At 34.7% G+C, this 18209-nt stretch overlaps 1 protein-coding gene across 2 annotated transcripts in view; it reads left to right on the top strand.

Annotated features, from left to right (window-relative positions):
- PRKG1 (protein kinase cGMP-dependent 1) overlaps positions 1 to 18209 on the top strand; it is a 1210052-nt gene that overhangs the window by 476990 nt on the left and 714853 nt on the right. The gene's annotated exons all lie outside the window — the stretch shown is intronic.

An 18209-nucleotide genomic window follows, 5' to 3' on the forward strand; every position in this document is an offset into this window, starting at 1 on the left:
CTCATTTGTATGACATTAACAGCTATAGTGAAATTCTTATTTATCAATTTATGTCATTTCAAGCATGTTGCTAAATTGTCCTCATCTGTCTCCTCCCCTGTTAAATTTTAACACTGCCATTTTGTCACAGTCTTATGCTTAGCCCAATTCTTCACACATAATAAATACCCAATAAATATGTGGTACAGGACACAACCAAGTTCCAATGACACTGAATTTTGAGAAGGATAAATAAGGAGAGAGACTCAAATGAATGGATACCTATTGGGTACAGACTGGGTCCTGGGACTGACACAAATTTCTAGGCACACATTTTGCCATGTCAATGAAGACGTGTAGACTATGTTGATGCAGTAACATATTCAACAAATGATTTTTGACTGTCCATTGTGAGCTCAGTGCCCTGCAAAGCACCACCAATAGAGGACGTACAAAATGGAAGAGGTTCATGCATTCATTGAGCTTACATTATAGTAGGGGAGATAGCTAATAAACAGATACACAAAAATAAGTTATGCACTGAATAAACAACTATAGGGGGAACTAGAGGAACTTATTTTAGAAGGCAGAGTCACAAAAGGTCTCTCTGTAGAGGAGTGGTATAAATAATAGGGGTGGATAAAATATCTTTTTTCTCTCTACCGTCCTAGGTTCTCCAACTGAGGCCTTGTAAATTAGACTGGCCAATAGCATATTAACAAGAGAAAAGCATAAAAATTATTTAATCTAAATTGTATGTGACATGAGAGGCTTCATAAGGAAATGAAGACCAGAGAAAACAGTTAAACCCAAGTGTTTTTATATTAGGTTTGATGAACAGTGGAGAGTCATGGAAAAAAATTTTTTTTTTTTAATTTCAGCATATTACGAGGGTACAAATGTTTAGGTTACATATATTGCCTTTGCCCCACCCAAGTCAGAGCTTCAAGTGTGTCCCTCACCCAGACAGTGCGTACTGCACCCATTAGGTGTGTTTATACCCATCCCCCCTTCACCTTCCTATCTGCCCTACACCCGATGTTATTACTATCTATGTGTTGCTCAGTTAACACCAGTTTGATGGTAAGTACATGTGGTGCTTGTTTTTCCATTCTTGTGATACTTCACTTACTAGAAAGGGCTCCAACTCTGTCCAGGATAATACAAGAGGTGCTAGATCATCAGTGATTTTTGTGGCTGACAAAAAGCACTGATGTTCTATTCCAAAACTACTGAAGAATTTTGTATATCCACACAATAACTGGCTTAGTCTGATTTGTCTCTTAAATAGCTTGTTCTCCTATCATCAATGCAAAAGATAGATTAGAGAGGTTGAGTATAGATTCTGACAAGCCAGGAAAAAAAGGCCATTAAATTGGCATCTCCCAGTAGGAGATAATGAGGACCTGATGTAGGGCAATGAGCATAAAATGCAGAAGGGGAAATAGAAGCAAGAAAAGCAAGAGGTACTTAGGCGGTGGATTTGAAATGATGGCAAATGGAAAATTTAGCTGTCAGCATCTCTTAAATATTATTTATGTGTCAAAATGAAAATGACATATTGGCTCCTTAATTCTGTATCCCTCATAATTTTAAAGGCTGGTCAAGGATGACTGGTTCCAAACAAAATAATCTACTCTTTGAAATTTCTCACAGTTCTGCTATTATTCTTAGCTATAAGGATTTGAGGAATAAATGTATTTTAATCTGCCTTCATTGTTCAAAATAAGAACTTGCTCAAGTTAGAGCCTTTGTGTGAGTGATCTCGTTGAAGGAAGCCATATGCTCTGTTAATTCAGGAAGCACAGGAAATATTTAAAACCAAAACACCATTATTATTCTGATAGCAATATTTTATGGAAGAAGTTGAATCATTCAACTTGAAGAGACACTAAGCTGTGTTGGTAATATGCACCATTTAACATTGCATTTGAGATGTGGCTCTTGTTCTCAATAAATACTATTAAAAGAGGTAGAAAAATGACAATTTTTTAATGCTTGCTATAGACCGGGAACTCAATGTTGAGTGCTTTAGGAACATTCTCATTCAACCTTTTCAACAACTTTATAAGTAAGGTCAACTATTTCTCATATTTTATAGAGCCAAATCTCAAAATGTTGGAATCACTTGCCTGAAATCATACAATTAGAGAATGGCAGAACAAGGACTGAAAACCAATTCTGTTTTCTCTTCTCAAAGTATCACGAATCTAAGAACTTTCTTACCTCTTTAAAAAAGCTTCAAAAAAAGCATGAAGGGAAAATCTGAGTCGGAATATTTAGATTTATTTGAACAAAACTTTACATTACTTAATAAAATAAAAAATAATCTCAACTATATTCTGTCCAAGTGAAGTAATACTTTTACTCATGAGAATACAGCACAGCTCATTCTCTTATTAACTTGAATCCTGAGGCATCTCATTATATAGTTTCTAAACTCTGAGTATGATCTCATCCCCCCCAAATTTAATATATCTATTGTCATCATTGATATAGGAACAGTAAAACCAGCTATTTTAAAATAATTCAATCACCTTTCTTTTAGTTCTTCCCTGAGCAGAGGAAGTTCTGCTTTCTACATCAGCAAAACCAGCAGAAATCTGACCCAGATGACAAAATGCCTAGATTAGTTCACAGCTGGCTGTAATCTTATCCCTAGAGGGAACTAGAAAGGAAATTTACCATTTATTATATTTCTATCCTGTTCTAAGCACTTAGTCTTTAACTATCTCATTTAATCCTCATAACAAACCTATTAAGGTGCATGCTACCTTTATAGATGATTTAGTTGAGATCCAGAAAGTCAAATGACTTGCCTAATATAAATCCTTGAAAGGGGCATTCAATCTTAAACTGATGATGAAATTTTTTGTGCCTCAAGAGTTCTAATATCTTGGTTAACATAAATCTACTTAAATATAAGTCACTAGTGAGATACTGTATTAAATTTTAAATAATACATTATTATATAATAAATTTTATAGTGTATGTGTGTATATATATATAACTCTCTGTATATACATATATACATAGTTATACATATACATACACATGTATGAAGAGAACTATATATTAATGTTATGTATTAAATTAGTTTTTGCAACATAATATATTATGTATTATATATTAAAACAGAATAGGAGAATAAATATAAAACAGAATGGGAAGTCTAGATAATATATAGTATAAATAAAGCTCTAAATTCCATCAGCATGGGAGTAATAATCACTACATCTGTCTATCAATTGCATGAGGAGAGCAGGAGCAGTCTGTGTTGTATACAGTTATATCATCAGTGTCTAGCATAGTGCCGAACACATAAATGCGTAATACATATTTTTAGATAAACAAACCATTGATAGGATTAAAACCCAGGCAAAATCCCCAGATTATCTAGAAATTCATGATAAGAATTGTAGGAAACCTGGTATCTAAAGAAGAGAAAGTTGGAAAGAAATTAAATGATACTCTATGATCATATGGGTAATCTTTGCATATTGACCCTATGTTCTTCATGTTCGTGGACAGCAAATATAATTAAAATGGAATTGTAGAATAAAAGATCTATGTCAGATGTAGAAGAATTTTCCATCCATTGAAGGCTGTTAACATTGGGGTTAATTACTTATGAAAAGTATGCAGTCTTCTTTCGATATATATAAATTAGGGGAAGATGTTTTAATTTATGCCAGTTTAATGAGGTTGTAATCAGAAGCTCAGTGTGGATAAGGACCATGCTTGATTTGCTGGTTATTGAAACTGTGATGCCTAGCGTATTGCCTGACACATAGTAGGTACTTGATATATAGTAAAGAAATGATTGAAAATAAGCTAAGGGAATAACTTATCCTCAAAATTTTTTTCAACCCTATGATTTATAGGAAAGGGAAGGTTGTTAAATTTTTTGTAATATTGTATTTTGACTAAACTTTTGGATCACATAAGTTATATTTAAAATTAATTGTTGAAAATGCCTAGGATTGGTTATCATGAGTTTATTTTCTACTTGCCCAAAAGATACTTTAAAACAGTACAGAACTTGGCCTAAGAAACAAAGCACTATTGAACTAATCTCTGCCTTTTGCTCAGCTGATTTTCTGTTTGTCTTTAATTTTTTTTTCCTTGAGAATTCTAATTTTACAAATAACTTTAATATCTATAAAATGGCAAAGATCAATTAGAGAGAGCTATAAAATACTTTGAGCTTCTTGAACAGTATTCTCTATAAATAGAACTTGGCAAGTAATTAGTCATTTCGGTACTATAAATGAAAGTAGTGTGAATAATTTTTTTAAGTTGCTCTTTTTATACTTCTCTGCATTTGCCATAAGGCTGTGGATTCCTTTAGGGCACTTTAATATGCAAAATATCATAACTTGTTTTTTCTTTGAAATAATTAATATACTTCTTATGCAGCACAGGAGGCAGAAAAATTAGTTTATAGCCAACAAATTGGGTCTTAAGAGAAAGGAATTTCCAGTCCCTTTTTGGATTATTATTTATAGACATTCCTAGTTGAGTCCACTGCTTTTATTAATAAAAATATCAGAATAATTCATGGTTGTATTTGTTAATTCTGTAGGTCTGAGATGATAAATAATTGTAGGAAATATTTTAAATTTCACATTAGTATGAAACCATTAAGACTTGGGAAATGTTAATATGACATTGAACACCATGTAGGATATGATCATGTTTCAGGTTTGACACATTTTTCCAAATTGGGAGTATTTCCTTTGCCTTCTTAGAAATAGAACTGTAAAACCATCACATAGGTATTAAAATAGACTAATCATAAAATACTTGGGAAAATTTAGCTCTGATGTTGAATAGATTAGAGGGCTGTGATTGAAAGCATTGCTTGGTAATGAAATTGGTTTTCCGCCTTTATTGTGGGAGTCAGAGTAATGAGAAAGTAGTCTGGTGAAATAGGAATAACTCAGTCTGATTATTCCAAGTGTATAATTTTGCGTAACCTTTGCTACCATCTTAAATTCTTTCATCATGTTCAAATACTGTCTTCTTGAATGAAATTTGGGGGATTGTAAGAAGTGTGTGCATATGAATGAGGGTGTATAGAAATCATGTGAAAGTAATAAAAATGTGTTCATTGTGAATCAGTTCAAGTTTAAAATTTTACTTTTTTTTCTTCATTTTTTTTTAGTTCGGCATATTATGGGGATACAGATTTTAAGGTTTCAATAAATGCCCTTTCCCCCCTCCACCTACAAGTCTGAATCTCCAGCATGACAGATGGTGCACATGTCACTTGTTATGTGTGTATATACCCGCCCCCTTCTCCCCTCCCCCCTCCCCCCTCCCCAATGCCCTATTACTATAGTACCTATGTGTCCACTTAGGTGCTACTCAGTTAATACCAGTTTGCTGGTGAGTATATGTGGTGATTGAAATCATTTTCCTTTGCCTCATCTTCAACCAAAGTATTGGTACAATAAAAAAATAAATAAATAAATAAAAATAAAAAACTACCTGATTTTTTTTTAGAGTATTTTGCCAGTGCCAATCACAGGCAATTCTGAAATGTGTTGTTACTAAAAAGACACGTTTTTATTCAGATTACTTACTTAGAAAGTACCTTTGGTGCCCTTAAGGGTTAATGGATCTTGGATTATTACTTGTTACTTCATTCTTTAAAAATCAATGAAAGCAAACAAACAAATTACTTGGGTCCTGACAGTCTTATCTAAAGACTGTCTCTGTATTCTTCACTGATACATTTGAGTATTCAAAATAATGTCTTTATTGTGAAATATTTCTAAGCAATTTTGTTCAGTAGCTCTATCCATGGTGTTGGATTTCTGTGGATGATATGGCACCAGGCACTGAGAGGTTAGAGGTCATGTGATTTCTTTTCACCTGGCAGTTGCTTTAGCATTCTTTAAAATAGTAGCGTTAGAATCAGAGGTCAAAATTCAGCGTTTCCATATGCATGACAACATTTCTGCAGCTATCCTGTCAAGGGACCCTGTACTTGCTTGGGGAACATCTCTACTTGTCAAGACAATGACATCTCTACCTCAACCCCTGTGATGCCATGACAAGAGTAATAGGGATGCCTGGGTCAATGATTTTTGTACTTCAGCTCCCAGATATACTTTATATTTAAGTTACTTACTCTGTACTAAGCATATCTCCAATATATTATCTCATCGAATGTACAATAGGCTTGTACCCCAGTATATTGCACTGCAGCATAAAGCTCAGTGCTCAAAACTGATTTAGTTCACTTCAATGTCTATAGTCTTAACCATTATTTTGCCTGTTTCTTCCTTAACTAATTCACTTCATAATTGATCATAAAACCATTAATAGAAAGGCCCATGGTGATTATCTAATTTTATCCTTACTTGCTTTATAGACAAACAGAGGTCAGTAGAGGCTCTGACTCTGGTAAGGTCATTGATATAGCTAGAGCTATCAACACAGCAGAGCTGTGATTAGACCTGGTCTCTCCTTTCCCCGAATTGGGCAAATCTAAGATGGATGTCACTAGCCCAAAGCATTAAAGTGGAAAATAAATTCACATAACACTCAATAATCACTTTACAGTCCTTTTCTAATGTTGGGTTTCTATGGTTCAATGTTTATATCATGTTTTTTATTTGGTCATTTTATAGAAAAATGGATCATCGTCTAGGCAAAATGGTGATTTAGACCAGGAGTTGTCAAACTTCTGCTAAAAGGACCAGATAGTAAAAATTTTACGTTTTGTGGAACATATCATTTCTGTGGTAACTACTCAAAACTTTCATTCTTGGATAAAAGCAGCCATAGATAATACATAAATGAAGGAACATGGTTGTGTACCAACAAAACTGGTATTTGAATTTTACATAATTTTGATGTGTCACGGGATATTATTCTTTTGATTTTTTGGTCTATGGAGAATATGAAACCTATATGACTTTATAAAGCCATAGCTGAGGAATGATTGTATGAAAAAACCTAAATGTATAACAAAAAAATCAATAAATTAAGAAGCAGACATATGCTATATTCTATATTATTAAATAATTTTATATTATATGATATAGATAATACACAGCCATAATATTAGACTTGAGATGATAAAGCATAAACATGTAAAAACAATTGAACTATATAATCAAATTTTCAAATTATCTATCCAGATATTTGGCGCTGCAAGAGTATTAAAACTTCAAAGAGAGTCATAGTGGAAATGAGCTGAGTGAATTTTGAAGCATAGATAGGAATGAACAAAATGTTAGGGAAGCTTAAGTCTATTTCAAGTAAAAAAAATACATGTGCAAGATTTACTAAATATGAATTTGTTAAAATGCAAAGAGTAAAATGTGATACTTTACTCATTCATCAAAACATTACAAATAGAAATATGTTCTAGGGACTGTAGAAGGAATCAAATTTCTAGAGCTTTCAAGGTGTCTTAACTAAACATTCCTGCCAAAGTTCTGGGGAATTGTAATTTAGATCCTAAGAAAAGATAGCAGTAGAGTTATACAAAGCCTTTTGTTCCTTTTGCTCTAAGAGGAGTTATTTCTGTTTGAAAGAGATCTTTAAAGGCTATATTTCAAACAACTCCGGGCAAATACCTCTCTAGTTAAGTAAATGCAGAGATAGCCAATACTAAAATTCATCTTTAAAGTGATCATACTATGAATTTAGCTCCTTCTTAAGGTCCCTGAGTTGAAGAGTTTATGGTCTATTGTATTTCCCAGTTGTGATATGCTGACCATTAGCATTTTGCAAATTGATGTTGGGAAGCTCATACCATGGTGGTTTATAGCCTACCTAGCTTTGAAATATATCCTGTCATCTAATTTCAAAAGATATTTCTAAGCCCATGGGAAAAATGTCATTAGGGGGAATCTTTCAAAATTAAATAGAGACAAAAGAGCAGCACCTTTTTAGAATCACTGTGCTCAAGCAGGGAAAGACTACCACACCAGTGAGCCAGAGTATATAAATACAGATGCAGTTGTATTTCTTTATGTCATTACCTCCTCTCATAACAAATAATCCTGATTTTCCATTTGTGGTAGTTATGTAATAGTTGTGTTAAAACATTTGTTTGAATATTAAAAAGTGAGTCGATTGTAAGAAAACATTAAGTATAGGTAATGTATGTATATAGCAAAATGTGGAGATGATATGCTGATGATGACTAGAGCTTGGAAAAAACTGGCCAAAACATGTTTTTTCCCCCAAAGGAAGAATCATTTTAAAGAAAAGTTGGGCACATTTTAAAACTTGTCTGCCCTCTTCTTTTGAAGGAAAATAGCTTGGCTTAAGTGGAACATTATATTTCCCTTCATAGTTTTTCTAAGTTACATTCAATAATGGAAAAAAAATCAAATTTAGAGGTGAATCCTGAGTTCCTATGTGCAAGGGAAGGAATTAAAAGTTTAAACAGGCACTCTATTCTTTTTTCCTGGGAGTGTGTAGCTCTTGCAGAGGGCTAATTAAGCCCATGTGGTTACTGAATTAAAGATGCTGAGGACAGTCCCATGTGAAGGATCCCTAACCCTTAGGAAGTAAACCCAAAGTCAATAAATCAGCTAAAAAGCATTCAAGAAAATAATTAGAAGTCTTGAAACAACAGCTCTACATGTCTGGTCACCAGCACAAATGAATGTAAGGGAAGTTCTCTAGACAGGTCATACCAACTGATTAAAATCAGTCAAAGTTCTGGGAATGTTTCTGCTAAATGCACTGGAATTAACATGCAGAGGGCAGGATAGTTGCTGTCCTGAACATTCAGATAAAGAGGTTTCTTAGTTTGTCCTCAACCTCCACACTTCCTCTTTCTCAATAAATGGTATCACTATTTCCTTACTCTACTCATTTCCTCACCTCCCACATCCAGTACACCAGCAAGTCCTGTTGTCTTAACCTTCAAAATATATATCAAATCCAAGTACAATTCACCATCTTCACTGCTACCTCCCTACCCAGGCACCATTATCTTTCTCACCTGTACTATTGCATTGATGTGTTTGATTCCACTGTGGCCATCTTATAATCATGTATCCATACTGCAGTCATATATTTAAAAAATAACTCAGATCTGTTCCCTTGCTTGAGGCTCTTCAGTGACTGATCATCACACTCAGATTAAAACACAAACTCCTGAATTTGACCTGCAATGCTCTCCTTAAAGGCTCTCTGACCACATCACCCACCACTTACTCACTGCTTTATAGTCATACTCAGCTTCCCTGTAATTCCTGATTATATACGTGCTGTTTCTGAAACACTCTTGCTGTGTTTCTGCAAGGGTCAGCCCTCATTCCACTCAGGTCTCTGCATAAATGTCACTTCTTTCTTTCCTGATCACCCTCACTAAAATAGCAACACAGACACACACATACACACACACACACACACACACACACACACACACACACACACACACACACATACACACAAACTCTCTCTCTCTCTCTCTCTCTTGATCTCCGAGTCCTCTGTTATTTTTTCTTCATAGCAGTATCACTACTGAAATTGCATTATGTGTTTATAGAGCAGTCCTTTATACGTCATCAAATTATGAAGATTTAAACAGATATCTTATATGTAAAACACTTTATAAAGCTCTGTTTAAATGTGAAAGGATGGTTATTGTAGTGGAGTTTGCCACTTTATAACTCCAGTCTAATGACATTATGAATCAAAAAGCCTTTATTGATTTAATTAATTGTAATTAGCCTTGTCTTTCCCTTGTTCCCTTTCTTTTTTAACTAGCCTGGAGATAATTGATTACTGGCTATGTAGATTATACTGCTTAATTTTTAGTACTTCCTCCTTCTCATAATATTGATGTTAGTTTTTCATGCATCCTTAGCATCATAATATTTATCTATGTTTTGTATAAGAAAATTTTTAACCTTTATGTTCCCCTGATACATATTTTCAAGTGGTTTATCAAGTACATCAAATGTATTGACCTTTAAAATAATGTATGTCTCATAAGAATATGATTATTTATCAGGTTTCCTAGATGTTTGAAACCTTCCTGGTACCTAAACAATGCTATTATTTTACAATCTGACATTGATATTTTATTTTAAAATTATTAAAGGAAGAAATATCACCTTAGTTTTCCTTCATATATAAGATACAGATTTTATTACGCAGATACAAATTGTGTTCCACAATCTTGGGTGGGCAAAAAATAATAGTGTCTTAATCTTCTGTAATGATTTCAACTTTGGTCTCAATCACTTATCCCACCAGGCTCTTCCAAATCTCATTCTCAGTCTTAAATCTTTTCCTATTGTCTACATTTATATTGGATCCATTTGCTGATACACATTGCAAATGAGATGACCATCATAATGGTGACCAATAGCTCTTCACTGTTTATTTTTCATAACAAAAACACAGAATCTTTTGTTAATATTTTGCATGGGTCCCATGTGCCTTGATGCATCACACACACAGCCATTTTCCATCCTTAGCAGGGCTGCCAGGGGCCCACAAAGCCCACCAAACCCCCTCACTCTCTTCTCATATAAGTCTTTCCACCCACCCCAGGAAATTACCTTATATCTGATTGGAAACCCATTTCCCCTTGCATTTTTGTCCAAGGTGTTTGTTCTCTATCCTGATCCTGTTTCTCTTACCAGTTCTATAAATGTTCTAAATTTCCTTAAGAGCCAGGGATTTGGAAACAAAGCCAGAGTGAACTGCAGTAAATTTTTGTTTTCTGCCCTATAAGATCCTTCTGCTGAGTCAGTGAACACAGGGCCAATTTTCTCATGGAATTGAGGTGAGAAGAAATTGTAAATACTGAAAGGAGGAAAACATAGGTTAAATAGCACAAAATAGTATCCTTCCATAATGGTTTTCAATTTCACTTCTCAGTATAAAAATCAATATAAATAATAAAAATCATAATCACTACTGTTGAGCATCTGCCTTATAAATGGTCCTAATATAGCCCACAGTGGTTTCACTCCTCTGTATTTTTTTCCCCTTCAAATTGAAGTATGCAATAAGCCTTCAACAGTCATAAATTTAAAGGAACTGTGGTAAACTCTTTGACATAATCTTGACAATAATAACATTTTCATGGCACTATATAACTGAGTTCAATACATAAAAAAATAGACCAAGGGTGGTGGCTCATGCCTGTAATTCTAGCACTGTTGGGGGCCAAGGCAGGAAGATTGCTTGAGCTTAGGGGTTGGAGACCACCCTGAGCAAGAGGAAAACCCCATCTCTACAAAAAATAGAAAAATTAGTCAGGCATCGTGACATGTGTCTATAGTCCCAGCTTCTCGGGAGGTTGAGGGAGGTGGATCCCTTGAGCCCATGAATTTGAGGTTGCAGTGAGCTATGATGACACCACTGCACTCTAGCCGGGGTGACAGAGCGAGACTCTTTCTCAAAAATAAATAAATACGAAAGAAAATAAAACACCGAACATAATAATGATGTAGAACTAAAGCTGTGAATGTAGAATTGTCTGCTACATTGAATCTCATATGTGGTTTCCCTCTTACAAAATAATACTTGGAATTAAAAATAGTGTCCTTCACCCATTTCAAACTGATCTCTCATTTTTAACTCTATATTTAAGGCAATTTATTTATGTATTTTTTATTCCAGAGCAAATTTGCCACTTGTCAGAGTTTTTCGTGTTTAACCTCTGTGAATTTAGACATTGTTCTGGAGTATAGGAAGGGATTTCTGTTAAAATGACAAGCAAGGCATGCAATTTCTGCTAGTCTCAGTTTGCTAGAAGGAATGCACTTTTCCAAAAACCACTGCATCTCACTTTTATTCAGTAAATTAGTAGAGTTTGGCTTGCTTGTCTGTTGTCTTTCTGGTTTGTTTCTTGACCTATCTGTTATCTCTCTCTCTCAGGGAGGGATGCTAAAGCTACAGCAGGGACTTGGGAAGCTTTGCCAGCTGTTTGACAGCTCTTATTGCCAGAGGTTGCCTAACTTCATCTATAGGTGGCTGCTGTTTCAGCTGGTTGTAGTTTATAAAGTGCTAATAAGGCTTGAGACATAGAGATCCTATTATTTCAGGTGATACTAGTCCTTGTGAGTCTGTAGCTTCACACGTCACTGACTCTTGTGAAAATGATCCATATGTGATTTTCTAGTCTGTTTAAGCTGTATCACTTCACTCCCCTAAAGCACGGAACTTACAAATTGATTCTCTTTCACTCATATTACTGATGTGATACCCAAATGAATTTACACTATTTTGTTGCTATTTTAATATCACAGTTTTTAAATCAGAGATCATGCCTCAGCTGAATCTCATGGCCATGATCAGGCCATTAGGTGACACTGGTGCTAATGAAGTTTTTCTCTGGATTTCCCATTGCTGACAAACAGCTCTTGGCTTCATGGAAGTAGCATACAATCATTGGTCAAACAATAGTGATGTTGACTTTTGACATTTTCACTGAAAGCATGTACTGTGTTATTTCTGTGGCTGCTATAACTACATAAGACAATTCTTTGACCCATGGGAATCTTATCCCTGGTCATACCTCTTTGGGACAGGTATATACACCTTTTCCAAATTCATTAAATTTATTGAGTAGGCAAACACCTAAATCAATTTCTCTGTGTCCCTCTCTTCTCTCTCCCCCTCTCCCTCACTTTATCCTCCCCTCTCTCTTTTTCAAATTCAAACTAAGAGCTACAGAGCCCATAACCTGGTAGTGATGAACAAAGGAACTTGGGGACAAGAAAGCTCTTTTTAGCAATGACCCCAGTGTATAAACAGAGAAAGAAAAGACTAATTGGAGTGAGAGGTGGAGAACCTGGCAATTTAGAAGAAGTAAGACTGACCTCAACCCCTGCTGCTTTCAAGTTCTTGAATGACACATAAATGGCTAATTTTCTTTTGTTAGATTTACTTGAATTAGCTTGAGTGGATTTCTATTTCTTACAGTGGAAAGAACCTTAATCAGTACAGTTAGTAACTTTAGTTTGTTGAAAGTTATTTTTAAATACATTTATTAAATATGGATTTTCCTTTTAATAAAAGTAATAGCTGTAATTTACACTTGGCAAGGAGTTTAGCTTTTTCAAAATTATTTTACATCTGGTATGTTATTGTTGCCATAGAAGATAGAGCAACTGCTTTCCCTCATTTGATAGATACAACAGAGTTCAACAAGATCAAATAACTTTCCTAAAATTTCACACAAAGTTAGAGGCAGTGCTGGAACTAGGTCTCTGACCCTCACATTTTGATTGTCTCCAGTGACCCATTGGCCTGGAGCTTGCTTGTACTAACCCATCAATTCTGTACCTGTGCCCAACTCAATTCCACGCTCATTGTTCAGTGACATTGTGTTGACAACTTGAGATCAGGAATGGTGGGAGTATTTATGTCACTGAAATAAGTAAACAATACAACCCAGGGCTTTTTTAAAATTAAGCCAATTGTTTAACATTTTGCAGCTTATCACTACCTCTAACAAACTGAATATTTAATAAAATTGTTTATTATATATCCTGGAGCCAAGTGTATCCATATATCTTTAAAGAAAGGCTGAAAACTCTTAATTTTTCTTTAATTGGAACTTTTCACTTCTCTACCAGGATAGCTTCCAATTGTGGATGAAAGAGATCCAGCATTGCTGGAGAGGAGTCTTAGGAAAGTTATTCTGCCTAGAAATGGAAGCTTAAAAGAACTGTCAGTTATTATCTAGCTCAACCCTGTTATTTCACACATGAATGAACTGTGGGCAAGAAATGGGAAATAATTTGTCCAAGGCCATAAAGCCATAGGAAAGGAAAATCATGATTCAAACTCAGATCTCCTGCCCTATAACCCAATGCTGGGTAAAATCTGTACTTAGGAGATCAAGGAGACAGGCCGAAAAAAGAAGGCAGAAAGCCAAAGACTACAATCCCGTATGAGTAAGACTGAGAAAGAGATCACTGGAAGGAATTGCCAATGCCCAATTAAAGTTGTAACTGTGCAGGTCTATTTGTTCATTTAGGTATGTGAGCAAAGCAATATTTCTGATAATTAAAATATACAATCAATAAACTTACCAATTCAATTTTAGGATTAATTGCTTGTCTATTAAATGCAAAGGATATTTTGCATAATGGGAAATTGTCAATATTCAAGGAGGAAAAAATGAAAATAAAAGACAGTTCTGCTTTTCCCTATAAGATCATCATTGTTATTATGTGATAAAATAGCCAAGGATGAGAAGAAGAAATTTTTAAAAATTTTTTCATAATGTAGAGAAGGAATGAATGGCTAATTTTATCTAGGAGGATTGATTTAATACATTACAAGTTAATATTTGATTTAAAGTACATATCACTACAGAATAAAATTTGGTTTGAGTGGTCTATTGTTCATTTTATTACACATGGATCTCCTATAAATCAATATCATGCCAAACAACAGGCAAAATAAGTAGTTACCTGGTTTTGGTCAATTTTTATTAAAATGATTGATGTACCTTTTATTTGAATATGGATTTTCACAGAAAATATCTGTTTTCATTGGCAGAGGTAGGAGTACTTTGGAAGTAAGCCTTCGAGACTTGAGTGTGACATCCATAGTTAATCTATCTTATTTAAACAAAGTTTAAAGTCACTTCTAAATGGTAAGTCAATAAAAACAGTGAAGTTAGTAGTCTTCAGACAGGCCACATTATGTGGTGTGTTCTCATAGTAAAAACAGAATTAAGCATAGAAAATGTTAACATATCACAATTAAACCTCCATTTTCTTCTTCTTCTCCCTATACGATATTTTCTGTTTTCTATTCATAAAAATTGCTAAGTTACAATTAGCTTATTTTAACCTGATTTTACCAAATGCAAAATGCCTTGATAAAACTGCCAATGACAGCATAGCAGGGAACCCCTGTAGCAGTTACACTCAAAACCAAATCTCTTTTGGTTTTACTCCTTCAATTCTCTTCATGTAAATTAGAGAAGATGGGTAAGAAAAATTAGAAGAGAACCCTGTTATTCATATCCTGCATCCCCTCCTTTGTTTTACTTCCCTCCTTTTTAGGGAAAAAGAACAGTTTCTCTTTGCTAGTGCACACTACAGAAGTGGGTGGTCTCTGATCAGGATCATCACCATTGCTTGGTAACAAGTTCCTGGGCTTTATCCTATACCTACTAAATCTGAATCTCTGGGAAAGGGAAAGCAACCTGTGCTTTAACAAACCCTGTGGGTGATTCTGATGCCTAAGGAAAAAGATCTTAAAGGGGAGTTTGCCCAGAAGGTATAAACTGTTTTCTGCTTTCTTGACTCTCCAAGCAGAATTGTAATCATTCATTCTAATAGTATATAATGGACATATTTATACTACTCTAAGAATTGTTTTACTTTGTGTGAGTTTATTTTTATAAATAAGCCTTTTTTTTTTCCTCATAGCATTACCATTTTGATAAGCAAACAGAGGTAAGATCTGGGGGAAGGGGAAGGGAAGAATATGCCAAGGTAAATAGCAGATAAGGAAGAAGAACAAAGAAAGTAAAAGTAGTAGGAAAGCCTGGGCTGGGAAGCTCAGAGATGACAGCCTTACTGCCATCGTTTTGACTGTCTTCTCTCCTCTTGGTCAACTATCCTTGATACTTCACAATCTTGATTAAAATGTCTATTTTGTGTCTTCCCATTACAACCATCCACTGAATCCTCTCATTTCTTCTTTGAAAGGCCTCTTGCACCCACCAGTTCTGCTCTGATGCCTCAACCATTCACATGTTCATCCCACTGTGTGTGACTCTGCACTCGCCTTCTTTCCTCACCTAAGGAAACAGCCTCTAGAGTGACTATTCCCTGTGACCCACCTTTAACCCATCTCAATAACCCTGTTAGAAGACCATAAACATGGTTCTCTTTGATAGCACCTTACTTTAAAAGATTTATGGTAATCCAGGTGAAAAGTATGTAAGAAATCTTTATGTTAGTCTTGCAACTTTTTCTATAAGGTTGAAATTATTTTCAAATATGAAATTGGAGTTTCCTGATCCCTATGTTTCACTGATTTTTTCCCTCCTCCTTACTGCTCTGTAGGTCTTCTCTCATAAAACCCCATGTTCTTCTTCTCAGTTCTCCACTTCACATCATCCAATAGATATTTGATTTTCTGTGGGGTGCTAGATGCTCTTGTCAAACATTCTGTGTGCATCTACTGTTTAGCGGTCCTAGGGAAGAGCATGTTATTCATAACATGTTCTCTGCCTTTAATTAGAAACTTCTTGGTCCTCACCATGCATTTTTCCACCTACCCAAACTTAATTCCTTATACCTGAGTAATCTTTCCAGATCTTCTCATCACTGGCCATGGTCATGCTATTCTCATTTCTGCACCCTCCCCCCACTTGGATTACCCTCTGCTTATTCAGAGCCCAGACATACTCCAAAGCCCAGAACAAGTCTCTCCTACTCTGTTTGACTTTGCAGGAACAACTCATCTGCACTGACTTGCCATCTTGGACACACCCACAGCACTTAAAGTTTATGTAACACTGTGGAAAGTTTTTATTTTCTACTTTCTCATCTATCTCCAAATTAAGCTGGCAGGTGTTTGAAGTCAGGAACTGTACTTTATGCTTTTGATCTTTTAAAGGCTGCGACAAGCCTGACTCCAAAGGGCCTGCTTTTGGATTGATGTTTCGGGGCATTCTGTAACATAAGATAGCAGTTGATCATCAATTATCATACATGCTACATCCAAAGAGTTTTTTAAATAAATGTGATCATATTTTTTTTCTTAACTTTTTCTCTTAAGGTACCTAATCTATTCTTGGAAACTCCATGATTTTTAAGAAAAGATAGAATATTTTTACTTAAAGAACAAACGCTATATATGGGTGCCATAAAGTTCTTGAAAAGTACAGAAAAGTAGAAAGAAAATTAATAATATTAGCCAAAGATAACCTTAATAACATTTCTGATACTATATTATTTTTCTATGAATGAACCTTCATAACTCATGTCATGCCTTTTTGACACAAAAATTGTTTTTCATTTTAAAAGGGAACATTATTAAATGGGAATTAAATGCTAGGTAGAAAAAATTATTTTAAAAAACAGTATGTCAAGGTATAACAAAAAGGATATTAAACAATCACATGTATTTTAGAATCTTCACCTTTCACCAAGCAAACTGCATAAGGCAGAACTTAAGTGAATCATTTTTAAAAGGAAGGTAGGAAGTAAAGAAGCTTAATTCAAAATGCCTTATGTTTTATGATGTAATTCACATCAAACAAAAAATTTGTGAAGCATCTAAATAAATCAGTTTTTGTTATAAGAACACAATTTTATCTTTTTCTTGGTTATCAGCAATTAGTTAATCTTTCACGTGTAGTAGCTTAAATGAAAAGGCAACAAACAAGAACATTTTAAAAAAAGAGAAAGAGGGAGGAGTAAAATGTGAAAATAGAAAATTATCAAAAAGAAAGAAAGGATTTTGAAACAAAGATTTTTGAAATAAAAAAAAGAGAAGGAGAGATTGAAATTATGCTCCTCATTTGACCAGTTCACAGTGGGCATGGTGCTAATGTGACTGAGTGATTTGTTTGTGGGAAAGTTAAGAATTACAAAAATGGGCAGAAAATATTATAGAAGTTTATAAAGTTAAGTGATGTCTGCAAAGCCACACATAGAGCTAATGGTAGTGCCGGGAATGGGCACCAATTTCAGGGATCTTTCTAAATTAAAGCTCACTGTATAGCTGTAGATTACTTCAGACAGATGTTTCTCCATTGCCGCAAACTGACGACTCTTAACCTCATCTCAGGTTTCTGACCATGAATTTGAAAAGTGTACTATTGCTTCTAAAACAAGCCCATCAATAAGTGCATTGCCTGGAGATAAAACATCACTTGTGTTATTCAATAAGCAGAGACCCCATTGGTTTGATTTTTCTGTAGCAAATTAACACCTCTCCTCATCCCAAGTCAGAGTTTTCATTTTTGTGAGAAACACATATGCTTCTATATCTCAGAATCCTAGAATACCTAGATCAAAAGGAATCAACAGTGGAAATTATCTGAACTATGCCTTGTTGTATTGATTAATAAGTGAGGCTGAAAAGCTTTAATAACATAAACAAAAATCAACAGCAGAGCTACTCCTAGAACTTGGTTCCAATGTTACTTCAATGACACCATATAAATCTCATTCCATCTAGAAAATATACTTTTAAAAAATTCTCAAGTAATATAAAAGGCAATAGCTCTTTTATAGGAAGTAAAAATGATATGC

This window comes from Microcebus murinus, chromosome 14, assembly GCF_040939455.1.
Source record: "Microcebus murinus isolate Inina chromosome 14, M.murinus_Inina_mat1.0, whole genome shotgun sequence".
Classification (NCBI taxonomy): Eukaryota; Metazoa; Chordata; class Mammalia; order Primates; family Cheirogaleidae; genus Microcebus; species Microcebus murinus.